Raw genomic sequence first — 27,648 nt, forward strand, 5'->3', positions numbered from 1 at the left:
TGGATGTTAGTGTGTGGATGTTAGTGTGTGGTGTGGATGTTAGTGTGTGGATGTTAGTGTGTGGATGTTAGTGTGTGGATGTTAGTGTGTGGATGTTAGTGTGTGGATGTTAGTGTGTGGATGTTAGTGTGTGGATGTTAGTGTGTGGATGTTAGTGTGTGGATGTCAGTGTGTGGATGTTAGTGTGTGGATGTTAGTAAGTGGATGTTAGTGTGTGGATGTTAGTGTGTGGATGTTAGTGTGTGGTGTGGATGTTAGTGTGTGGATGTTAGTGTGTGGATGTTAGTGTGTGGATGTTAGTGTGTGGATGTTAGTGTGTGGATGTTAGTGTGTGGATGTTAGTGTGTGGATGTTAGTGTGTGGATGTTAGTGTGTGGATGTTAGTGTGTGGATGTTAGTGTGTGGATGTTAGTGTGTGGATGTTAGTGTGTGGTGTGGATGTTAGTGTGTGGTGTGGATGTTATTGTGTGGTGTGGATGTTAGTGTGTGGTGTGGATGTTAGTGTGTGGTGTGGATGTTATTGTGTGGTGTGGATGTTAGTGTGTGGTGTGGATGTTAGTGTGTGGATGTTAGTGTGTGGTGTGGATGTTAGTGTGTGGATGTTAGTGTGTGGTGTGGATGTTAGTGTGTGGTGTGGATGTTAGTGTGTGGATGTTAGTGTGTGGATGTTAGTGTGTGGTGTGGATGTTAGTGTGTGGTGTGGATGTTAGTGTGTGGTGTGGATGTTAGTGTGTGGATGTTAGTGTGTGGATGTTAGTGTGTGGTGTGGATGTTAGTGTGTGGTGTGGATGTTAGTGTGTGGATGTTAGTGTGTGGTGTGGATGTTAGTGTGTGGATGTTAGTGTGTGGATGTTAGTGTGTGGTGTGGATGTTAGTGTGTGGATGTTAGTGTGTGGATGTTAGTTTGTGGTGTGGATGTTAGTGTGTGGTGTGGATGTTAGTGTGTGGTGTGGATGTTAGTGTGTGGTGTGGATGTTAGTGTGTGGTGTGGATGTTAGTGTGTGGATGTTAGTGTGTGGTGTGGATGTTAGTGTGTGGATGTTAGTGTGTGGATGTTAGTGTGTGGTGTGGATGTTAGTGTGTGGTGTGGATGTTAGTGTGTGGATGTTAGTGTGTGGATGTTAGTGTGTGGTGTGGATGTTAGTGTGTGGTGTGGATGTTAGTGTGTGGATGTTAGTGTGTGGTGTGGATGTTAGTGTGTGGTGTGGATGTTAGTGTGTGGTGTGGATGTTAGTGTGTGGTGTGGATGTTAGTGTGTGGATGTTAGTGTGTGGTGTGGATGTTAGTGTGTGGTGTGGATGTTAGTGTGTGGTGTGGATGTTAGTGTGTGGATGTTAGTGTGTGGATGTTAGTGTGTGGTGTGGATGTTAGTGTGTGGTGTGGATGTTAGTGTGTGGTGTGGATGTTATTGTGTGGATGTTAGTGTGTGGTGTGGATGTTAGTGTGTGGATGTTAGTGTGTGGATGTTAGTGTGTGGTGTGAATGTTAGTGTGTGGATGTTAGTGTGTGGTGTGGATGTTAGTGTGTGGATGTTAGTGTGTGGATGTTAGTGTGTGGTGTGGATGTTAGTGTGTGGTGTGGATGTTAGTGTGTGGATGTTAGTGTGTGGTGTGGATGTTAGTGTGTGGTGTGGATGTTAGTGTGTGGATGTTAGTGTGTGCTGTGGATGTTAGTGTGTTGTGGATGTTAGTGTGTGGTGTGGATGTTAGTGTTTAGTTTGGATGTTAGTGTGTGGATGTTAGTGTGTGGTGTGGATGTTAGTGTGTGGTGTGGATGTTAGTGTGTGGATGTTAGTGTGTGGTGTGGATGTTAGTGTGTGGATGTTAGTGTGTGGTGTGGATGTTAGTGTGTGGTGTGGATGTTAGTGTGTGGTGTGTATGTTAGTGTGTGGTGTGGATGTTAGTGTGTGGTGTGGATGTTAGTGTGTGGTGTGGATGTTAGTGTGTGGATGTTAGTGTGTGCTGTGGATGTTAGTGTGTTGTGGATGTTAGTGTGTGGTGTGGATGTTAGTGTTTAGTTTGGATGTTAGTGTGTGGATGTTAGTGTGTGGTGTGGATGTTAGTGTGTGGTGTGGATGTTAGTGTGTGGTGTGGATGTTAGTGTGTGGATGTTAGTGTGTGGTGTGGATGTTAGTGTGTGGATGTTAGTGTGTGGTGTGGATGTTAGTGTGTGGTGTGGATGTTAGTGTGTGGTGTGGATGTTAGTGTGTGGTGTGGATGTTAGTATGTGGTGTGGCTGTTAGTGTGTGGTGCGGATGTTAGTGTGTGGATGTTAGTGTGTGGTGTGGATGTTAGTGTGTGGATGTTAGTGTGTGGTGTGGATGTTAGTGTGTGGTGTGGATGTTAGTGTGTGGTGTGGATGTTAGTGTGTGGTGTGGATGTTACTGTGTGGTGTGGATGTTAGTGTGTGGTGTGGATGTTAGTGTGTGGTGTGGATGTTAGTGTGTGGTGTGGATGTTAGTGTGTGGATGTTAGTGTGTGGTGTGGATGTTAGTGTGTGGTGTGGATGTTAGTGTGTGGTGTGGATGTTAGTGTGTGGTGTGGATGTTAATGTGTGGTGTGGATGTTAGTGTGTGGTGTGGATGTTAGTTTGTGGATGTTAGTGTGTGATGTGGATGTTAGTGTGTGGTGTGGATGTTAGTGTGTGGTGTGGATGTTAGTGTGTGGTGTGGATGTTAGTGTGTGGTGTGGATGTTAGTGTGGATGTTAGTGTGTGGTGCGGATTTTAGTGTGTGGATGTTAGTGTGTGGTGTGGATGTTAGTGTGTGGTGTGGATGTTAGTGTGTGGCGTGGATGTTAGTGTGTAGTGTGGATGTTAGTGTGTGGATGTTAGTGTGTGTTGTGGATGTTAGTGTGTGGTGTGGATGTTAGTTAGTGGGTGTTAGTGTGTGGTGTGGATGTTAGTGTGTGGTGTGGATGTTAGTGTGTGGTGTGGATGTTAGTGTGTGGATGTTAGTGTGTGGTGTGTGGTGTGGATGTTAGTGTGTGGATGTTAGTGAGTGGTGTGGATGTTAGTGTGTGGTGTGGATGTTAGTGTGTGGTGTGGATGTTAGTGTTTGGATGTTAGCGTGTGGTTTGGATGATAGTGTGTGGTGTGGATGTTAGTGTGTGGTGTGGATGTTAGTGTGTGGTGTGGATGTTAGTTTGGGGATGTTAGTGTGTGGTGTGGATGTTAGTGTGTGGTGTGGATGTTAGTGTGTGGTGTGGATGTTAGTGTGTGGTGTGGATGTTAGTGTGTGGTGTGGATGTTAGTGTGTGGATGTTAGTGTGTGGTGTGGATGTTAGTGTGTGGATGTTAGTGTGTGGTGTGGATGTTAGTGTGTGGTGTGGATGTTAGTGTGTGGATGTTAGTGTGTGGTGTGGATGTTAGTGTGTGGATGTTAGTGTGTGGTGTGGATGTTAGTGTGTGGTGTGGATGTTAGTGTGTGGTGTGGATGTTAGTGTGTGGATGTTAGTGTGTTGTGTGCATGTTAGTGTGTGGGTGTTAGTGTGTGGTGTGGATGTTAGTGTGTGGTGTGGATGTTAGTGTGTTGATGTTAGTGTGTGGTCTGTGGTGCGGATGTTAGTGTGTGGATGTTAGTGAGTGGTGTGGATGTTAGTGTGTGGTTTGGATGTTAGTGTGTGGTGTGGATGTTAGTTTTTGGATGTTAGCGTGTGGATGATAGTGTGTGGTGTGGATGTTAGTGTGTGGTGTGGATGTTAGGGTGTGGTGTGGATGATAGTTTGTGGATGTTAGTGTGTGGTTTGGATGTTAGTGTGTGGTGTGGATGTTAGTGTGTGGTGTGGATGTTAGTGTGTGGTGTGGATGTTAGTGTGTGGTGTGGATGTTAGTGTGTGGATGTTAGTGTGTGGTGCGGATGTTAGTGTGTGGATGTTAGTGTGTGGTGTGGATGTTAGTGTGTGGTGTGGATGTTAGTGTGTGGTGTGGATGTTAGTGTGTGGTGTGGATGTTAGTGTGTGGATGTTAGTGTGTGGTGTGGAAGTTAGTGTGTGGGTGTTAGTGTGTGGTGTGGATGTTAGTGTGTGGTGTGGATGTTAGTGTGCGGTGTGGATATTAGTGTGTGTTGTGGATGTTAGTGTGTGGATGTTAGTGTGTGGTGTGGATGTTAGTGTGTGGTGTGGATGTTAGTGTGTGGATGTTAGTGTGTGGATGTTAGTGTGTGATGTGGATGTTAGTGTGTGGTGTGGATGTTAGTCTGTGGATGTTAGTGTGTGGATGTTAGTGTGTGGTGTGGATGTTACTGTGTGGTGTGGATGTTAGTGTCTGGTGTGGATGTTAGTGTGTGGATGTAAGTGTGTGGATGTTAGTGTGTGGATGTTAGTGTTTGGATGTTAGTGTGTGAATGTTAGTGTGTGGATGTTAGTGTGTGGATGTTAGCGTGTGGTGTGGATGTTAGTGTGTGGATGTTAGTGTGTGGTGTGGATGTTAGTGTGTGGTGTGGATGTTAGTGTGTGGATGTTAGTACTTGGTGTGGATGTTAGTGTGTGGATGTTAGTGTGTGGTGTGGATGTTAGTGTGTGGGTGTTAGTGTGTGGTGTGGATGTTAGTGTGTGGTGTGGATGTTAGTGTGTGGTGTGGATGTTAGTGTGTGGATGTTAGTGTGTGGTGTGGATGTCAGTGTGTGGATGTTAGTGTGTGGTGTGGATGTTAGTGTGTGGTGTGGATGTTAGTGTGTGCTGTGGATGTTAGTGTGTGGATGTTAGTGTGTGGTGTGGATGTTAGTGTGTGGATGTTAGTGTGTGGATGTTAGTGTGTGGATGTTAGTGTGTGGATGTTAGTGTGTGGTGTGGATAATAGTGTTAGGATGTTAGTGTGTGGATGTTAGTGTGTGGTGTGGATGTTAGTGTGTGGATGTTAGTGTGTGGATGTTAGTGTGTGGTGTGGATGTTAGTGTGTGGATGTTAGTGTGTGGTGTGGATGTTAGTGTGTGGATGTTAGTGTGTGGATGTTAGTGTGTGGATGTTAGTGTGTGGTGTGGATTTTAGTGTGTGGATGTTAGTGTGTGGTGTGGATGTTAGTGTGCGTGTGGATGTTAGTGTGTGTGAGTGTGTGCATGAAACCCCCCCATTGCGTAGTGGCGAGGCTCATCATCACATCCGACTTTCATTCTGCAGCTCAGCCTCCAGCCCCAACAACCTCTGTCCTAGAGACAGAGTCACCACCTTGATCTAGAGCGGGAGGGAGGGAGGGAGGGAGGAAAGGGGGAGAGAGGAAGGGGGAAGGAGGGAGAGGGAGGGGGAGGGAGGAGAGGGGAGAGGGATGGGGGATGAGAAGAGAGGGAGAGGTCATGAATTTTACAAGACCCAAAACCCAAACAAGTGTCTCTCTCTACCTCTCAGACAGAATACATTAAGAAACAAGTTTCTGAGACAGCTGGACCAACACGCACGCACGCACGCATACACACAGAATACATTAAAGAGCGAAAAAGCAACTTCTCCTTTTGAAAACGGCCTATGTGGCATCGATATGACTACAAAGTATAAATAGGATAATTTTGGTTATAAAGTCAGTATCATCAAAAACGGATATTTGCCAAATTTACGGATCTAGGGTACATCACAACTTTTCTTGGGTTGGGATTATCTAAATCCTGCCCAAATGCCCATAGCTGGCAGCACCCAAGAAATCATCAATTGGGAGCGCAGCTGCACACGGCCCTGATCGTAATGCCCACTAACACGTGGATACTGATTGGTTGAAAGAAATTGATAATAGGAACATTGTGGGAGCTGTACAGTTAGATTTCAGTGCAGCCTTTGATATTATTGACCACAACCTGTTGTTGAGAAAACCTATGTGTTATGGCTTTTCAACCTCTGCCATATCGTGGATTCAGAGCTATCTAATATAACTCAAAGGGTTTTCTTTAATGGAAACTTCTCTAATGTCAAACATGTAGGGTGTGGTGTACCACAGGGCAGCTCTCTAGGCCCTCTACTCTTTTCTATTTTTACCAATGACCTGCCACCGGCATTAAACAAAGCATGTGTGTCCATGTATGCTGATGATTCAACCATTTACCCATCAGCAACAACAGCTAATGAAGTCACTGAAACCCTTAACAAAGAGTTGCAGTCTGTTTTGGAATGGGTGGCCAGTAATAAACAGGTCCTGTACATCTCTAAAACTAAGATTATTGTATTTGATACAAATCATTCCCTAAATTCTAGACCTCAGCTGAATCTGGTAATGAATGGTGTGGCTGTTGAACAAGTTGGGGAGACTAAATTACTTGGTGTTACCTTGTAAACTGTCATGGTCAAAACATATAGATTAAATGGTTGTAAAGATGGGGAGAGGTCTGTCCGTAATAAAGAGATGCTCTGCTTTTTTGACACCACACTCCACAAAGCAAGTTCTGCAGGCTCTAGTTTGAACTTATCTTGACTATGAACACTAAAGGCGTCTCCAGAGTTAACCAACCCTGTGAACCGGTTTAATAACTAGTCATTTTAAATCTTGACAGTGATGTTAAGTGAGACGGAAGTTTGTGGAGCAGGGCTTTGTAAACAAAACGAGCGTAATGATGTGATCTACGTGACTTCAAAGAGGTCCAGCCAACCTTTTGGTGAAGAATGCAGTGATGAGTAATACAACTGTCTCCAGTGATACAACGAAGGGCGCTGTGATAAACGGCCTCCAGGGGTTTAAGAGGAGAGGCAGCTGCACTTTGATAAATAGTATCACCATCTTTGATGAACAGCATCACCATAATCGAGAACAGGTAGAAAGGTTGACTGCACAATCTGCTTCCTGCTGACTAGAGAGAGACAAGATCTGTTTCTGTAAAAACAAACACACAAAAAAACACCTTAAATCTTAGTTTCTTAACAAGCTCAGTTGTATATTTTTTAAACGATAAATCATTGTCAATCCAAATACCAAGGTGTTTGTATGCAGGGACTCGTTCGATTATAGAACCATCCGATGAGTAAAGATGTAATCCACCCCCCCCCCACCCCCCCCAAAAAAATATATTAAAAAATAAAAAAATATAAAATATATATATGATAAAAAAATAAAAAAATAAAAAAACAAGGGTAAAGTGGTTTTCCCACTGGCTATAAGGTGAATGCACCAATTTGTAAGTCGCTCTGGATAAGAGCGTCTGCTAAATGACGTAAATGTGCCCTTGAGCAAGGCACTTAACCCTAATTGCTCCTGTAAGTCGCTCTGGATAAGAGCGTCTGCTAAATGACTAAAATGTAATGTAAATGTAAATGAGACAATCTTACGAGAACTTGAAAACAACATGTATTTAGTTTGGCCCGTATTAAGCACCAGTTTTAAATCAATAAGGGCTTTCTGTACGGCTGCAGAATCAGACAGGAGCCCTGTCACAGCCAGGTCAGTAGTCGGGGAAATTACGTACATAATAGTACCATCCGCACATAGAGGAAATGTACCATTTTTAACAGATTGACCAATAGCATTTATATAAATAGTGAGATTAACAGGTCCTAGTATCGACCCCTGCGGAACACCTTTATGTACTTCAAGAAATTCGGCCTTAACCCGATCAATCACGGTGGCCTGAGTTCTGTCACTAAGATAGTCATGAAACCATGAACAGGCGTCAGAGCTCAGGCCTATCGAGGACAACTTATTCAATAAAATAGCACGATCAACAGTATCAAAAGCTTTTGACAGGTCCACAAACAAAGCAGCGGATTTCATTTTAGTATCTAAAGCGTTGACAAGATCATTAACAGCTAAAGTGGTTGCTGTAATAGTGCTATGGCCAGGCCTAAACCCTGATTGGTTTACATTCAAAATACATTTCTCAGATAAAAAAAAGAGCAAAGTTGTACATTTACCAAGGATTCAAGAATCTTAGCTAGACAAGGAAGCCTTGAAATGATGTGATAATCATTAAGATCACTAATATCCCGCTCTTATCTACCTCAATTACCTCGCACCCCTGCACATCGATTCAGTACTGGTACCCCGTGTATACAGCCAAGTTATCGTTACTCATCGTGTATTTATTATTATTATTATTATTATTATTATTATTATTTATTATTTATTATTTATTATTATTATTTGTATTATTATGTTTTACTTCTCTATTATTTCTCTGCATTGTTGGGGAGGGGCCTGTAAGTAATAATTTCACTGTCAGTCCGCACCTGTTGTTTACAAAGCATGTGACGAATAACATTTGATTCGATTTACTGTAACTGTGTACTGTTTCGGCAGAGTTAATGTACAAACGCTTCCCACGTGTGAAAACACACACACAAGAGACGCCCACGTGGAAGCACGTCTCCAAGACCCAAATCTTGTTCTCAGTCGTATTCCCTAATGAAGACGATTGAAACCGAGGCTAAGTCAGTCAGTTCAGCCCCCCTTTAAGAAATAAGTATCTGAGAAACAGCCAGACAGCCATTAGGTGATAAGGTCTAGACCTGGGTGGTCTGATAGAAACAGAGAAACAGCCAGCCAGCCATTAGGTGATAAGGTCTAGACCTGGGTGGTCTGATAGAAACAGAGAAACAGCCAGCCAGCCATTAGGTGATAAGGTCTAGACCTGGGTGGTCTGATAGAAACAGAGAAACAGCCAGCCAGCCATTAGGTGATAAGGTCTAGACCTGGGTGGTCTGATAGAAACAGAGAAACAGCCAGCCAGCCATTAGGTGATAAGGTCTAGACCTGGGTGGTCTGATAGAAACAGAGAAACAGCCAGACAGCCATTAGGTGATAAGGTCTAGACCTGGGTGGTCTGATAGAAACAGAGAAACAGCCAGACAGCCATTAGGTGATAAGGTCTAGACCTGGGTGGTCTGATAGAAACAGACACATGGACCCTAAGGCCAGCCAGCAACACAACCTCTAGGGAAGGCCTTCAACAATACCTAGACAGAAGCTGTCTGCATATTCAATCACACTTATTAAATACAGTATATTTATACACTGAATGACTGACAGACAGACAGACAGACAGACAGACAGACAGACAGACAGAGTGAGACAGACAGACAGACAGACGGACAGACAGAGAGACAGAGAGTGAGACAGACAGACAGACAGACAGACAGACAGACAGACAGACAGACAGACAGACAGACAGACAGACAGACAGACAGACAGAGAGACATACAGACAGACAGACATACAGAGAGACAGACAGACAGACAGACAGAGAGACAGAGAGTGAGACAGACAGACAGACAGACAGACAGACAGACAGACAGACAGACAGAGAGACAGACAGACAGACAGACAGACATACAGAGAGACAGACAGACAGACAGACAGACAGACAGACAGACAGACAGACAGACAGACAGACAGACAGACAGACAGACAGACAGACAGCCAGACGGACAGACAGAGAGACAGAGAGAGTGAGACAGACAGACAGACAGACAGACAGACAGACAGACAGACAGACAGACAGACAGACAGACAGAGAGACAGACAGACAGACAGACAGACAGACAGACAGACAGACAGACAGACAGACAGACAGACAGACAGACAGAGAGACAGAGAGACAGAGAGACAGAGAGAGTGAGACAGACAGACAGACAGACAGACAGACAGACAGACAGACAGACAGACAGACAGACAGACAGACAGACAGACAGACAGACAGACAGACAGACAGACAGGATGGAAGCTATTTATAGCCCAAACATGTAGTCGGCCATGCACTCAACAGAATCCTTGAGTGAATTCCAGACAGTTGAGTTGGACAATGGATATGGAATGTCTCCATAGGAATTCCATTGCATTCTCAGATTAAATGGAACTAAGATGGAATCCATCCCAACCTTGCGTTATATAGATATGAACTTCTAAAAGCTAACAGCCCAACCTTGAGTTATATACAGTAGATACGACCTTCTAATATCGAACAGCTCATCTAAGGCTTATTGATCCCACTGATCATGAGGAAGCATGCATGAACCCAATGACCCCTCCATAGAACTCCTTCAAACATAAGCGTATAGACTTATCTTTACTTTAAACACCCTCGCAGACATGACTAGATTATATTTAGGAGGTACGCAGCACACACACACACACCACCCTGTGAAATAAATCACAGTTTGCGTGTAGACAGGTCTCATCTTGTTATGGTAAGGTATTATTTCCTTGATCCAATCAGATGGTTTTAAAATCTCTACAGCAAAAACACCAGCAGTGGGAATTGATTCCGTTCTCATATAAATAAATTGATTGGGATTTGATTCAATTCTCATATAAATGAATTGATTGGGATTTGATTCAGTTCTCATATAAATGAATTGATTGGGAATCGATTCTGTTCTCATATAAATGAATTGATTGGGAATTGATTCCGTTCTCATATAAATGAATTGATTGGGATTTGATTCAGTTCTCATATAAAACCAATCATTACAGAGCATAACCATGGTACTGTAAGAAGGGTTGCAAAACTTTGTAAACTTTCCCAAAATTCCCCAGTTTTCCAGAAATCCTGGTTGCAAGATTCCTGGAGTTTCAAGGGAACAAGCAGGAAATCTAGCAATACTCCACCCAGGATTTCTGGAAAACCAACACATTTTGGGGAAATTTTACTGAATTTTGCAACCCTAATGGTAAGACAAATCTATCATTAGAGAATTAACAACTGTAAGATAAACACTTTCCAACATCTCCCACCATACTGGAAAACCGGTAACATACAATAAGAAAATAAAAACAGTCTGCGGTGACAACAACAACAACAACAACAACAACAACAACAACAACAACAAAGCAATCCTTGGTCATAAATCCCTCCCGCTCACACAAGCAGAGATAAACATGAACAGTATGCATATACATATTTTTAAATACTAATGTAAAAAATAGTACTAGTGGAAAGTCATGTTTTTAATAGTATATCTTCTTTATACAAACGTTTTTTTATTATAATGTCTTCTTTATTGACTTCATCACAAAGAGAAGTCATTAAAATATTCTCTAATAACAAATCACTTATTTTATTTCTGACATTATTCAACATCTATATCGCTCTCCATCTCTTTATCTCTCTGTATCTATCTGTATCCATCCATCCATCCATCCATCCATCACATCGCTGTGTTCAGTTAAGTAGACCAAACAAACATGCATGGCGTTAAATCTACTCCGTATTGGTCATAATCCTAGACACCATTTGAGCAAAACATGTTTTCCTCCTCCATAGCTTCTATTGTTCCTGCTGGTACAGTTTCGTATAGATGGCTGCCTGGCTGGAATTACTGAACATCATCGCCACCTAGAGTTCTTCTCTGGAAATACACCCGTTTTTTTGTTTTACTTCGAAAATACCAGTACTGGGGAGACAAAGAACTATCCTGAGTGACAGCGTTTGAGCTATCATCGAAGATGGTGGATAAATAAAGATGTCCTACTCAGGTAGTTTACCACTCTCCATTTTTGGGGTGCTCTCCGATAGGCACCAATGCATTAGCAGCTGGGTCTGGTCTGCTTAGTTCATTGACTGTAGGCTATTTGTACCAGAAAAAAAACGCGTGAGTGGGATGTCTCGCTTCTCCATCTATTATGCCTAGGGCCCTGGGTTTTGATTAATTATGTCACATGACCTGAATTTAACCTTTCTTTTAAGCCTTTTCCAGAAATTAGAATTGGACTAAAAACAAAAGCAATTGTCTGAGGATGGTGCTGGAGCATCTGACATCAAAGGAAAAGGGGACAGTTTGATGAAAAAGCTTGAAATAAAAAGGTTAAAATCCAGGTCATATGACATGATTAAACAAAACACAGGGTCATAATTTCATACCAACTCCTTGTCACTCGTGCCACTGTTTGGCTTGACAGTGACAGCACTGGAGTTGGCAAGAGCACAAACAGATCTGGGATCTAAAAATTAATTGTATTTATTATTTTATTTAATTTTTTGTTACCTGACACCATCTCCCTCATCGTCGAGGCACATAAATGTATTGCATCTAAAATGTATTGCTTGTTATGACTTAAATAAATACATTAATATATTCATTAATGTGTATTCAATAAATGATTGGAGTTTATGATGATTAAAGAGAGAGTTGTAATTTAAATCAAAATGTTCACGTAATCAGGGAGAGAAGATTAGGTGTGCATCCCAACTGATAAGCTATTCCCAATATAATATTCAAATTTATGCCCCGGTCAAAAGTAGTGAACTAAATAGGGAACAGGGTTCCCTTTGGGACATAGCCTAAGGCTCTTTCTTAATTGCTTAAATAAGGACTGTGCAGAGTACTGTCTGATTTCACCTTGGTTTTCCTCCTCCTTATGAGAAAAAAAAAAGTCACTGAAAACAAAAGATTTGGGTCTTGGAGGTGTGGTTTGATGTGGGTGTGTCTTGGAGGCGTGGTTTGATGTGGGTGTGTCTAGCAATCTACTCCGATGTGAGATCATTGCAAGGAAAACCTGCATAAAACATTTGTGATAGAGCCCTTTCTTTGGGACCTAATCAAAAGTAGTGCGCTAAATAGGGTGCTATTTAGGTTTAGTTTAGTTTAGTTCACACACAGTTGAAAGTGTGTTTGGGTTACCACAGACAGTTTTTGCTCAACAGCCTGTCTGGACTCCAGGGTGACTGGCTGCTGCTTGGGGCTCTCTGCTGCCACCTGCTGACTGGGAGGACATAGCTGCATGGACACAGAATGAGAAGGGTGTTAGATCAATCAATCGATTAAATTGAAGACCCCAAGACATAGCTGCATGGACCACAGAATGAGATTAGATCAAGCAATCCAATCAAATGTTATTTGTAACAACAGGTGTGGACTAACAGTGAAACGCTTGGTAGACAACAGGTGTGGACTAACAGTGAAACGCTTGGTAGACAACAGGTGTGGACTAACAGTGAAACGCTTGGTAGACAACAGGTGTGGACTAACAGTGAAACGCTTACTTGAACAGTTGTTTCTGTGTTCTACTTCTTTTGTCTATATTGTACACACCTGGTTCCAATTACCATAATTTGTTTCCCTATTTTACCCTCTGGTTATCCTCATGGTGTTGTGCGTGATTGTTCGTTGTTTTGTTGTCATTGACATGTGAGTCGGTATTTTCTTCCCTGCGTGGAAGATATGTTTGTTTACTTTTGACAAGTAAAGTACGTCATTGACTAAGTTCTGTGTCCTGCGCCTGTCTCCGTCCTACCGCTACACACTGACGCATGACAGATACAACGGGTGTGGACTAACAGTGAAATGCTAACTTGAACAGGGAGTACAGGAGGGGACTGAGCACGCACCCCGAGGGGCCCCAGTGTTGAGGATCAGCGTGGGGGATGTGTTGTTACCTACCCTCACCACCTGGGGGGTATTCCTTCAGGAAGTCCGGGATACAGTTGCAGAGGGAGGTGTTCGGTCCTTAGCTTAGTGATGAGCTTTGAGGGCACTACGGTGTATACAGTTGCAGAGGGAGGTGTTTGGTCCTTAGCTTAGTGATGAGCTTTGAGGGCACTACGGTGTATACAGTTGCAGAGGGAGGTGTTCGGTCCTTAGCTTAGTGATGAGCTTTGAGGGCACTACGGTGTATACAGTTGCAGAGGGAGGTGTTCGGTTAGTGATGAGCTTTGAGGGCACTACGGTGTTGAACGCTGAAGCTGTAGTCAATGAACAGCATTCCCACGTAGGTGTTCCTTTTCGTCCAGGTGGGAAAGGGCAGTGTGGAGTGCAATAGAGATTGTGCCATCTGTGGATCTGTTAGGGCGGTGTGTGAATTGGAGTGGGTTCAATTCACCATAGACTTCCAGTCATTGCGCTAACGCTAGTTAGCATTGCCTCGGAAAACTACCTCTAACTTCCTTCATACTGGACACAGAGACATAAAAATGGTATCCACGAGTTCATTTGACTCTGGGGAAGTAGATAAAGGGCCTCATTGCCAAAATCCCAAAGTATCCCTTTAACTAGCCTCTCAAAGCACTTCATGATGACAAGTGAGTGTTCCGGGGTGATAGTAATTTAGTTCAGTTACCTTCGCTTTTTTGGGGTTCAGGAACAATGGTGGACATCTTGAAGCAACTGGGGACAACAGACTGGGATCGGGAGAGATTGAATACGTCAGTACACACTGCAGCTAGCTGGTCTTCACATGCTCTGAGGATGCGGCTAGGGCCGGCAACCTTGCAAGGGATAACGCGCTTAAATGTGTTACTCACGTTGGCCCGCGGAGAACGAGAGCTCACAGTCCTCGTGAGCAGGGGTGGCCCATGTCGGTGGCACTGTGTTTTTCCTCGAAGCGGGTGAAGGTGTTTAGCTTCTCTGGGAGCAAGGCGTTGGGGTCTGCGACGTGGCTGGTTTTCCCCGATTGTGATTGTCTGGAGTCCCTGTCACATACGTCTCCACTTTGTCTTTCTACTGACGTCGTGTCTGTTTGATTGCCTTGTGGAGGGCTGGACTGTTTGTACTTGTCCATATTCCCAGTCACCTTGCCATGATTATATGTGGTGGTTCGTGCTTTTCAGTTTTTACGTGATTTTGAAAACCGAGGGGGTTATTCAAGTTTATGGAATTCACATCTGAACTAAAATTACTCTCTTTTGAGATGACAATAGCAGATCTAAGAAGAGTTCAAACGAATGGGCACCAGATTACAACTGACAACACCCCCCTGGCAGTATAGACAACAGTACGACGACAACGCTTAGAGAGGATGGGAGGTGTTACCTGAGCGGAGCTTGGCCTGTCTCTGAGATGTTATCTTAACGCAGCATTGAAATGTGAAGAGAGGGTCGAGACGGTAACAGCAGAAACACTCACTAGACTCTACGCTGACACGCCAACACACATGTTATTTATCAAGCAGACGGCCTTATCCAGAGCACATTAGTCTTAAGACACCTCGGTGGGACAACCACATATCACAGGCATAGAAATAACAGTAGCTATCAGTAGAGTCCGAGCTAGAAGGGGGGAAGGATTATTCAAGATGCTGTTTTGAAGAGGTAGGGTTTCAGATGTTTTCGGAAGATGGGCAGGGACTCTGCCGTCCTTCAGGTGGAAGCTGGTTCCACCATTGGGGGTGCCAGGACAGAGAAGAGCTTGGACTGGTCTGAGCGGGAGCTGCCCTCCTGTGGGCCAAGAGACCTGAGGTGGCAGAATGGGCCTTATCCGAGAGGAAGAGCAGCGTTGTCTTACCAAGGTTGAGCTTGAGGTGGTGGGCCGACATCCAAGTTGAGATATCTGCCAGGCACGCAGAGATGAGTGTCGCAACCTGGGTGTCAGATGTGAGGATATGATGGAACTGAGTGACTTGGTGTATAGAGAGAAGAGGAATGGGCCTAGAACCGAGCCCTGGGGGACACCAGTAGTGCGAGTACGTGGTGCAGACAAAGATCCTCTCCTCGTCACCTGGTAGGATGCAATCCAAGAGGGTGCAGAGCCTGAGACGCCCAGCCATGAGAAGGTAGAGAGGAGGATCTGATGGTTCACAGTGTCTAAGGCAGTGGATAGATCTAGGAGGGTGAGAACAGAGGAAAGAGAGTCAGCTTTTGCATTGCGGAGAGCCTCCGGACTGCAGAGCAGTCTCGGTTGATTGACCCGTCTTGAAGCCTGACCGGTTAGGGTCAAGAAGATTGTTCTGAGAGATAATGAGAGAGTTGATCAGAGACAGGTCTATATTTGTTGACGTCAGATTGGTTTCTTGATGGGAGCGACTAGTTGCAGGATGTCATCTGGAAAGAGAGGGGAGAAAGAGGTCAAGGCGTAGGGTAGTTCTGTGTGAGTGAGACCAGTGGACTCAATAGGCTGAGTGAATGAGGAGCGGATGTCAACCTTTTCAAAGTGGTTGACAAAGTCATCCGCAGAGAGGGATGAGGGAGGGGTGGAGGATTAAGGAGGGAGGAGAAGGTGGGAAATAATTTCCTAGGGTTAGATGCAGAAGCTTGAAATGTAGAGTGGTAGATACAGCAGATACAGAGGAAGGGAAGGTAGAGAGGAGGGAGGGAAAGGATGATAGATACAGCAGATACAGAGGAAGGGAAGGTAGAGAAGAATGGATGATAGGTCCTCCGGAAGTTTAGTTTTTCTCCATTGTCACTCAGCTGCCCACAGCCTTGTTCTGTAAGCTCGCAATGAGTCACTCAGCCATGGAGCAGGAGGGGAGGGAGGCGCAATGAGTCACTCAGCCACGGAGCAGGAGGGGAGAGCCAGCCGGGAGGAAAGGGGACAGTGCGAGTCATAGGATGCGGAAAGGGAGGAGAGTAGGGTCGAAGAGGCAGAATCAGGAGACAGGAGGGAGAAGGATTTAGCAGAAGGAAGAGATGATAGAATAGAAGAGGAGAGAGTAGTGGGAGAGAGAGAGCGAAGATTGCGACGGTGCATTTACCATTTGGGTAAGAAAAGGAAACAAAGTAGTGATCAGACCTGGAGGGGGGTTGCAGTGAAATTAGTAGGTAAACAGCCTCTAGTAAAGATGAGGTCAAGCGTATTGCCTGCTTTGTGAGTTGGAGGGGATTGGAAAAGGGTGAGGTAAAAATAGGCAAGGAGGGGCAAGAGAGAGTTGGAAAAGAAATTAACCGAAGGCAGATGTCGGGAGTTTGAAGTCGCCAAGTACGAAGAGCGGTGAGCCATCGTCAGGAAATTAGCTTATCAAGGTGTCATGCTCATTGAGGAACTCTCCAAGTGCACCTGGTGGACTCATAACTGAGTTGAACTGTATTCCTACACTTTGAATCAATGATGAGAGAATAGTCAGATTAAGGAACTCTCCAAAGGCACCTGGTGGGTGATAGATGACAATAATGTTAAGCTTGAGTGGACAAGTGACAGCATGGAATTCAAATGAGGAGATGGACAGGTGAGAGAGGGAAAAAAGAGAATCTTCAATTAGGAGAAATTAGTAGACCTGTGCCACCACCGCAACGACCAGATGTTCTTGAAGTAGGAGAGAAAATCTAGTCAGATGGAGAGAAACTGGAGTAGCAGTGTTCTATGGGATGACCCATGTCTCCGTCAGGGACAAAAAGTCAAGGGACGGAAAGGCAGCATAGGCTGAGATGAACTCGCCGTTCTTGACCGCAGATTAGCAGTTCCAAACGCTGCCAGAGACCCAGAATTCCACACGGTTTGTGCGGGCAGGGTAAACTGAATTAGAAGGGTTGCAGCCAAGGGGTGCTGAGCGTCTGTAAAGCCTACAGGGGGAGGAGCCAACAGGTATAGAAAACACACACATACAGTTGAAGTCGGAAGTTTACATACACCTTAGCCAAATACATTTAAACTCAGTTTTTCACAATTCCTGACATTTAATCCTAGTAAAAATTCCCTGTCTTTATTTTAAGAATGTGAAATGTCAGAATAATAGTAGAGAGAATTATTTATTTCAGCTTGTATTTATTTCATCACATTCCCAGTGGGTCAGAAGTTTCCATGCACTCAATTAGTATTTGGTAGCATTGCCTTTAAACTGTTTAACTTGGGTCAAACGTTTCTGGTAGCATTCCACAAGCTTCCCACAATAAGTTGGGTGAATTTTGGCCCATTCCTCCTGACAGAGTTGGTGTAACTGAGTCAGGTTTGTAGGCCTCCTTGCTCGCACACGCTTTTTCAGTTCTGCCCACAACTTTTCTATAGGATTGAGGTCAGGGCTTTGTGATGGCCACTCCAATAACTTCACTTTGTTGTCCTTAAGCCATTTTGCCACAACTTTGGAAGTATGCTTGGGGTCATTGTCCATTTGGAAGACCCATTTGCAACCAAGCTTTAACTTCCTGATTGATGTCTTGAGATGTTGCTTCAATATATCCACATAATTTTCCTTCCTCATGATGCTATCTATTTTGTGAAGTGCACCAGTCCCTCCTGCAGCAAAGCACCCCCACAGCATGATGCTGCCACCCCTGTGCTTCACGGTTGGGATGGTGTTCCTCGGCTTGCAAGCTTCCCCCTTTTTCCTCCAAACATAACGATGGTCATTATGGCCAAACAGTTCTATTTTTGTTTCATCAGACCAGAGGACATTTCTCCAAAAAGTACGATCTTTGTCCCCATGTGCAGTTGCAAACCGTAGTCTGGCTTTTTTATGGCCGTTTTGGAGCAGTTGTAACAGGTCAAAGAATTACAGATTTTTGCAACCGTTCATTTTCTATTTTTTATTTTATTTTGTGAGTTGATTTCACCAAAATATTGTATTGTTCAGCATTTCGTGTAGTTTACAGATATTGGGAGAGTTAGTTGTGTAAGTGCGCCCTCTAGAGTGTTGGTTTGGTTATATGCTGAGGGGTGTCATGCTTTTCTCAGTCTGCATTGTACTCGGCTGGGAGAGGTATGTGTTCACTTCGGCGTGATATAAACTTGATATACCTGTTAAAACTAAAACGTTTCAGTGCACATAGTAACTTGTATGTATATTATATGATGAGTGTACGTACATTTAATCAAGCTGTGTCGTGAATTTAGCTATTTTTGAGAGTTTGAGAAATTGCTAACTTAGCTAACCTCGTGTTTTGTTTAGCTGTAAGTTAGCAATCGTCTATCCTCTTGTGATGAAGCCCACGTTGTTTTTTTTATGTTAGGCGGATTCTGGTCGAGGGTAGAGTTTTGAACATTTTCTCTCCTTGATGTTGAACAGGTATGTATTCCCTATATCAGGTTAAAAATATGTGTTCATTTAAAATGTTTTCATGTATTGATTAGTGTTTAATGGCACTGAAAAGCTCAAATGTGAAGGATTACATGTTGCTTCGTGCATATTACTGTATGTATTACCTATTTGAAAGATGGTTTATGTCATGTTGCACAGTATTAATGTAAAGGCTAAAAGCTCAGAGTTTTTGGCAGAGATAACATGCAATATGACACATACATAAGATATACACCAGATGCAATGTTTATTTTCCAATTATGTTGTATTTTATTCCTTGGATTTTTGAATGTGATTATATTGAGTCTGCATTGTACTCGGCTGGGAGAGGCGGATTCTGGTCGAGGGTAGAGTTTTGAACATTTTCTCTCCTTGATGTTGAACAGATTGAGAGAGTTGTACACAATAAAGTGCCTTCAAGTACGCCAGTGTCTTGTCTTCAGTGCACCGGAACACAACGCAGTAGTCGGCAACGAGCAGACCGCGCCGGCTACATTGGTGGCGTGACCCGGATATCTTCGCTTCAGATCATCGCCAGGGTGATCGCCGGTGGTTGCTGTGACGAGTAGGAACCTCTTCGGAACGTTGACAAGTATAAGGGCAAACATTAATGTGTAAATTGTAGCTCTTAATTGCTTACCTCAGTTACTTCTATCATTTTACAATTTTTTTTTCATATTCACATGTTCTGGTGATTCACATATCATTACCATAGTCTATTACAACTTTCTATTTTTTTTTTTTAAATGACTGATGGTAAGGATGCGCAGACACCATTTAGTGTTGGAGATGCTGCAGGGGTAAGCCTGGGGAGGGGCAGGTTTATGAGTAGGGTGGAGAGCACGCCGGTTAGGGGTGCTGGTATACTAGGCAGACCTGTACTCTCGTCCACACGCTTACGCACTGATGAATATTCCCCCGCACCACACATGCGTAGCTTAAGAGATGCTCCAGACATTGCAAGCAGCGTTAGTTCAGTGGGCCGTCCTGCATTTTCATACACTCACACCCAAACAGATGAACATTCTCCACATCAGCCAGTGTCTAGTTCACATGTGAGTTCTGCAGACCTAGGGAGTCTCATCACACAGTTAGCTCATGAAATAGGAGAGAACATTGCTAGCCAATTACAGAGATCTGTTGGTAGTGCAGATAACCAAACCACTCCTACGCCTAGCCTGATCTTAGGATATGGACAGTCTGATTCAAACATGACAGGAGTAAAGTTAGTCATGAAGACAGATGTCAAAGAGCCGCCGTACTTCAGGGGTGATGGAACAGACAAACACACAGTGCATGAGTGGGAAGAGATTATGAGCGTTTACCTGAAAAAGAGGGGTGTACACCCGCAAGAGCACTCCCAGGAGATAATGTCAAGACTAATGGGAAAGGCTAGAGACATTGTTAAAGTTACCCTGCACAGTATGCCATCGCTGCAGCCAGGTGAGAACTCCAAGCTCGTCTTTGATATTCTGAAACAACATTTCAGTGAGTTAACCTACTCCTCTATGCCTTTAGCAGATTTCTATAACACACTTCCTCTGGCCGGAGAAAGTCCCATGGACTATTGGATACGCTTGAACAAGGCTGTGGATGTCGCAGATGAGTGTCTGAGAAGGCAGGGGCGAAACATTGAGGACCCCTCTCACGAAGTCACAATGATGCTGGTGAAACACTGTCCCGACCCCGCTCTTGCAAGTGTCCTAAAGTGCAAAACAGCTGAAAAGTGGACAGCAAATGAGATTCAGGAACACCTCGTTGAACATCAGAGAGAGGCTAGAACAATGTGTCAAGCCAAATCTTATCGGCCAAAGAACATTGGTGCACATGCTCAGGCATTAACCACAGAGACAGTCGCTGCTGAAAACCCAACAGACCTTACTGGTTACCCAAAGGCAATGGGGCTTCCATCCTCTCCTCAGACAGAGAGCATCTGCATGCAGTCTCTCATTGGCTTGCTGGACCGTGTGCTAGAGCAGACGGCACACACAACAGCAGTCGTGCCACCAAGCAGGGGGCCAGCAGCCATTGTTCAGAGTAGATGTAAAGTCTGTCAGTCTGCCGAACATTCAACTACTGCACACTGTAGACAGGCGAACCTCTGTATGGGCTGTTACAAGCCCGGCCACTGGAAGAGAGAATGCCAACAGCGCCGGCCAAGAATTAACGCTCAGCCACAGTTAGCGCACACACCACCTAACTCTGAGCAAGTTGGAGCCAGTTTAAACTAGATAGCTCACATACGGAAAGGGGATGTGTGAGCGTTGAAGATTCAACCCTTGAAGAAAGTGAAGAATTGAAGGAGATGTATGTCAATGTCTGTAAAGCAATGTCTGATAATTGCACGGTAATTGTTCAGAATATTCACAGAGTTGAGACGTTCAGTGAGTTATTTCACGCACCGGTGACAGTTAATGGCTGTGCTCAGTTGCAAGGGCTCCTCGATACAGGCTCAATGGCCTGCACGATAAGTGAAGAGGCAGAGCAGAGACTACTATCGGATAGCGTCTTGACCCCACATCAAGAACTCTCACAGCATATCATCCTTATTTGGCTGTTGAAGGAGTACAAGTGCGCCCCAAGTGCATGTATGACATGGAACTAAGTCTGTATGGGGTAAGGTGCATGGTCCCAGTTCTGGTGATCACTGGTCAGAAAGACGACATAATAGTAGGCACCAACATGTTGAAACGTGTACTGCATCAGCTGAAAAACGAGAACAGTTATTGGACACTTATCTCGAGCAACACAAAAGGGTCTCCAGATGGCGAACAGTTTCTAGAAATGATGACCAGTCTCACAAGATGGAGGGGTGAAGATGTCCCAGGAAAAGTAGGGACAGTGAAGCTAACTCAGGCGGTGACTCTCCTTCCCAAACAAGAGTACCTGCTGTGGGGAAGACTGCCAAGTAATATACCCAAGTCACCTGGGAGTACAGTTATGGTGGAGCCTACAACCTCCAGGTGCGTGCCTCGGGGCATTATGGTGGGGAGAGTGGTAACACCGCTATGGGGAGATGGCTGGACTCCCATGAAAATCACTAATATCTCAGACAAACCACTCACACTGAAAAGGAACAGCAAGCTTGCGGACGTCTGTACTTGTGTTGCAGCTGAAGATCTCACACTGTTCCAGGGTTCCTGTCAGAGTGATGCTGGCTCTGTTGGAGTGACTCATGTGAAACAGGACGACAACGGTGACCTGAAAGACAGACTGCAGAAGTCTGGTCTAGGAAATGTCGACATTGATCATTGTGAAGCGAGCCCCTCCACCAAGCTCCAACTTGTGACATTGCTGGAGAAATATCAGGATATATTTTCAAAGCATCATCTTGACTGTGGAGAAGCCAAGGGCTTTGCCCATAGGATCCGCCTCACTGACGACCGTCCCTTCCGTCTTCCATATCGCAGAGTGCCGCCAGCCCACTATCAAAAGCTGCGCCAAGTTCTCACCGAGATGGAGGAACAGGAAATCATACGGAAATCAATGAGTGAATATGCTTCTCCACTCGTGATGGTTTGGAAGAAAAATGGCGACCTCCGGATATGCACAGACTTTCGATGGCTGAATGCAAGAACTATCAAGGATGCTCATCCTTTGCCCCATCAATCGGACTGCTTGGCTGCCCTTGGCGGTAATGCTGTCTTCAGCACCATGGACCTCACGTCTGGATTTTATAACTTGCCCATGCATGAGGAGGACAAAAAGTATACCGCCTTCACAACACCATTAGGCCTGCACGAGTATAACAGAATGCCACAGGGGCTTTGCAACAGTCCAGCGTCCTTCATGAGGATGATGCTGAGTATCTTTGGCGATCTTAACTTCAGCAGTCTCTTGTGCTACCTAGATGATCTCTTGATATTTGCCCCCAATGAACAGCAGGCCCTCAGCAGATTAGAGGTTGTTTTCCAGAGGCTACGGGAGCACAATCTAAAGTTGAGTCCAAAAAAATGCCATCTGTTGCGGAGATCTGTGAAGTTTCTCGGACACATCGTTGACAGTGACGGTGTTGCTGTTGACCCAGAGAAGGTCGAGGTCATCACCAAAATGTCAAAGAGGGACTTGATGGAAGATGATGGCTGCACTCCTTCAGTTCGCAGAGTGAAGTCGTTCCTGGGGATGGTATTTTATTACCAACACTACATACCAAATTGCTCCTCCATCGCAAAACCCCTGTTTGCTCTCACAGCTGGCCAGAAACTGAGAGGAAAGGCCGGGAAGTACAGTCAGAATGCGGGAGTTTACAGAAAGCTCAAACCTGCGGATTGGACCCTTGACTGCGATTCCGCTTTCGCCGGCCTTAAGGGGAAGCTCCTGAATTGTGTGGTCCTTAGCCATCCAGACTTTTCTAAGCCCTTGGTTCTGTCCATTGATGCGTCTCTTGATGGCCTTGGGGCAGTTCTGTCCCAGATACCAGAAGGAGAAATGAAGGCACGCCCGATCGCCTTTGCCAGCAAGACCCTCACTGGCTCACAAAAGAGGTATCCTGCTCACCGACTGGAGTTCTTGGCGCTCAAATGGAGTGTTTGTGAAAAATTCAGCCACTGGTTGAAAGGCCACACTTTTACAGTGTGGACCGACAATAATCCTTTGACCTATATAATGACCAAACCAAAACTTGACGCTTGCGAACAGAGGTGGGTGGCAAAGCTTTCCCCCTACACCTTCAGTATCAAACACATTCCTGGGGTAAAGAACATTGTGGCAGATGCCCTGAGTAGAGATCCGTTTGCTAAATCAGTGAGCCAAAGGTTGATCAGTGAGCCCTATGGAAGTCTTTTGGCCGAGGCGGAGGGAACCAAAGAGGAGAAAGTCCAAGATCTCTTCCGGAGTAAGACCCAGTGTCTCCAGGCACTTGATGCAGGGTGCTGTGTAACTATGGACCCCACTCAAGACAGGCTGGCCGGCAGTCAAGAACCCTCTCATGTGAAATCTGCTTGTGAAGCTCATGTAGAGTGGGAAAGGGGAGCAGAGATAAGAGCAACACAGTTTCTCAATGTTCTTCCACAGGCGGTGCCCTCAGAACAAGACACACTTCCAGCCCTCTCCATCGGCGAGCTGAGGCACAGCCAGGAAATAGATCCAGTTATCAGGGAAGTCCTGCCACTCATTCAGAGGGGTGAGCCACCACCTAGGCGAGGGAGGAGGAGGTTAGCTCTTACGACCCAGACACTGTGCAAGCAGTGGCATCATCTAAAAGTCCAGGACGGAGTCCTATATAGGGTAACCAAAGACCCATTAAGCAGAGAGAAGAGGTATCAGTTTGTGCTGCCTGCTAGCTTGAAGGCCAAAGCTCTCGCTGGTGTGCATGATTTCGCTGGGCATCAAGGGCAGGCTAGAACAGCACACCTCGCCCGACAGCGTTTCTTCTGGCCGCAAATGGGAAGAGACATCAAGGAATATGTGAAATGCTGCCAACGCTGTATCCTTGCAAAGACCCCTGAACCAGCTGCCCGAGCTCCCTTGGAGAGCATTCGCACTTCGGCACCCATGGAGCTGGTGTGCATTGATTTTTGGAGTGCTGAGGACTGTAAGCAAAGATCTGTCGATGTGTTAGTCATAACAGACCACTTTACAAAATTGGCTCATGCCTTTCCCTGCATAAACCAAACTGCAAAGCAAATAGCAAAGAAGTTATGGGATAACGTATTCTGCATCTACGGTTTCCCAGAGCGAATACATTCTGATCAAGGGGCCAATTTTGAAAGCAAACTCATAGCTGAACTCCTCAGCCTCACAGGGACTATGAAAACACACACAACAGCATACCATCCCATGGGAAATGGGCAAACCGAAAGGTTCAATAGGACACTTGGCAGTATGTTGCGTGCCCTACCCCTGACAGCTAAGCAACACTGGGCCCAACAGATACAGACTTTGAATTTTGCGTATAATGCCACCACTCATGAAACAACTGGATATCCTCCATTCTATTTGATGTATGGTCGAGTCCCCAGACTCCCAGTAGACATGGTCTTCAAACAAGTCTTGAGGGATCCAGTCGTGGTGAATTATAAGACCTATGCAGAGAAACTGATGGCGAACCTCCATGTGGCTGCCGACATAGCTCAGCAGCATGCGAGGAAAGGACAGCAACATCAAGCTGATGGCTACAACAAGAGAGTTCGTGGAACCCACTTGAACGTTGGCGACCGAGTTTTGTTAGCTAATAAAGCAGAGAGAGGGAAGAGGAAGTTAGCGGATAAGTGGGAAGCCACTATGTATACCATCATAGACCGGAACCCTCAGACTCACGTTTACAAAGTCAGAGACGAAAGTGGGAAAACAAAAGTTGTTCATCGGAATTTGATGTTGGACGTGAGCTTCTTGCCCATGCCAGAACTAAGCGATGAAGAGACGAATGGAGCTGCCTCGGATGTGGCCAGTGAGTTTCAGCCTCCTTCTGTTGATGCTTTGAGTGGCCTAGCAGTAGACGCTTCTGAGGACCGTACATGTTCGTGGTTAAACGCATCCTCTGACTCTGAGTCTATTGGAGAAGCTGATGAGTCTGAGATGGAGAATGAGATGCCCCACTCTCTGTCCAGGAAGTCTGTTCAACTGACACCCACGAGAGCCCAGTCTAAAGAGGTCAGAGGCCAAGGGGAAAATGAATACTCACCTGTGAGAGACTTGTCGGATTCCAGTGACCCCCCTGATTTGCACATGACTGACACTGACTCTGTTGACCCAATTGATGTTCCTGACTTAGATGAGACAGGGTCTTCGGACGTCAATTCACCTGTTACACTGATTGATAGTCAGATACCCTCCCAAGTACAAGGGTTTGAAAGTCAGGTTGTCAGAACACGTACTGGCAGGGTCGTTAAGGCAGTCGATCGCTTGATAGAGAACATGGTGCAAAAACCACTCAGCAAGGGTTTTGTTACAGGAGTCAGAAGGTCACTGTCTTTCCGTTCTTTATTTTAGATACATTTTTGAGATTAAGATATTTTTCTTTATTACCAGTAGTATGACCTGAGTCATGAGATGTTCATATTTGAGGGAAAGTGTTCCAAGATTTCATATGGTGTATAAGGCATCATATTCACTAGAAGGGGCAGTAGCCTGATCAACTGCTGTTTTCTTTTAACTTACTTTGTAAGTAGCTTTATAAGCTGTATATGGGAAATGGAGTCCCAGGGCTATCTTGGACCAAGTGGACAAGAGTTTTATTCTATATGTTTTTGGTTATTTTCCACCCTCGAAGTGTGAAGGATTTTGGTGAAATTAAAGAGGGGTGAATGTAACAGGTCAAAGAATTACAGATTTTTGCAACCGTTCATTTTCTATTTTTTATTTTATTTTGTGAGTTGATTTCACCAAAATATTGTATTGTTCAGCATTTCGTGTAGTTTACAGATATTGGGAGAGTTAGTTGTGTAAGTGCGCCCTCTAGAGTGTTGGTTTGGTTATATGCTGAGGGGTGTCATGCTTTTCTCAGTCTGCATTGTACTCGGCTGGGAGAGGTATGTGTTCACTTCGGCGTGATATAAACTTGATATACCTGTTAAAACTAAAACGTTTCAGTGCACATAGTAACTTGTGTGTATATTATATGATGAGTGTACGTACATTTAATCAAGCTGTGTCGTGAATTTAGCTATTTTTGAGAGTTTGAGAAATTGCTAACTTAGCTAACCTCGTGTTTTGTTTAGCTGTAAGTTAGCAATCGTCTATCCTCTTGTGATGAAGCCCACGTTGTTTTTTTTATGTTAGGCGGATTCTGGTCGAGGGTAGAGTTTTGAACATTTTCTCTCCTTGATGTTGAACAGGTATGTATTCCCTATATCAGGTTAAAAATATGTGTTCATTTAAAATGTTTTCATGTATTGATTAGTGTTTAATGGCACTGAAAAGCTCAAATGTGAAGGATTACATGTTGCTTCGTGCATATTACTGTATGTATTACCTATTTGAAAGATGGTTTATGTCATGTTGCACAGTATTAATGTAAAGGCTAAAAGCTCAGAGTTTTTGGCAGAGATAACATGCAATATGACACATACATAAGATATACACCAGATGCAATGTTTATTTTCCAATTATGTTGTATTTTATTCCTTGGATTTTTGAATGTGATTATATTGAGTCTGCATTGTACTCGGCTGGGAGAGGCGGATTCTGGTCGAGGGTAGAGTTTTGAACATTTTCTCTCCTTGATGTTGAACAGATTGAGAGAGTTGTACACAATAAAGTGCCTTCAAGTACGCCAGTGTCTTGTCTTCAGTGCACCGGAACACAACGCAGTAGTCGGCAACGAGCAGACCGCGCCGGCTACATTGGTGCCGTGACCCGGATATCTTCGCTTCAGATCATCGCCAGGGTGATCGCCGGTGGTTGCTGTGACGAGTAGGAACCTCTTCGGAACGTTGACAAGTATAAGGGCAAACATTAATGTGTAAATTGTAGCTCTTAATTGCTTACCTCAGTTACTTCTATCATTTTACAATTTTTTTTTCATATTCACATGTTCTGGTGATTCACATATCATTACCATAGTCTATTACAACTTTCTATTTTTTTTTTTTTAATGACTGATGGTAAGGATGCGCAGACACCATTTAGTGTTGGAGATGCTGCAGGGGTAAGCCTGGGGAGGGGCAGGTTTATGAGTAGGGTGGAGAGCACGCCGGTTAGGGGTGCTGGTATACTAGGCAGACCTGTACTCTCGTCCACACGCTTACGCACTGATGAATATTCCCCCGCACCACACATGCGTAGCTTAAGAGATGCTCCAGACATTGCAAGCAGCGTTAGTTCAGTGGGCCGTCCTGCATTTTCATACACTCACACCCAAACAGATGAACATTCTCCACATCAGCCAGTGTCTAGTTCACATGTGAGTTCTGCAGACCTAGGGAGTCTCATCACACAGTTAGCTCATGAAATAGGAGAGAACATTGCTAGCCAATTACAGAGATCTGTTGGTAGTGCAGATAACCAAACCACTCCTACGCCTAGCCTGATCTTAGGATATGGACAGTCTGATTCAAACATGACAGGAGTAAAGTTAGTCATGAAGACAGATGTCAAAGAGCCGCCGTACTTCAGGGGTGATGGAACAGACAAACACACAGT

This window comes from Coregonus lavaretus (assembly GCF_964263955.1).
Source record: "Coregonus lavaretus genome assembly, contig: HAP1_SCAFFOLD_251, whole genome shotgun sequence".
Classification (NCBI taxonomy): domain Eukaryota; kingdom Metazoa; phylum Chordata; class Actinopteri; order Salmoniformes; family Salmonidae; genus Coregonus; species Coregonus lavaretus.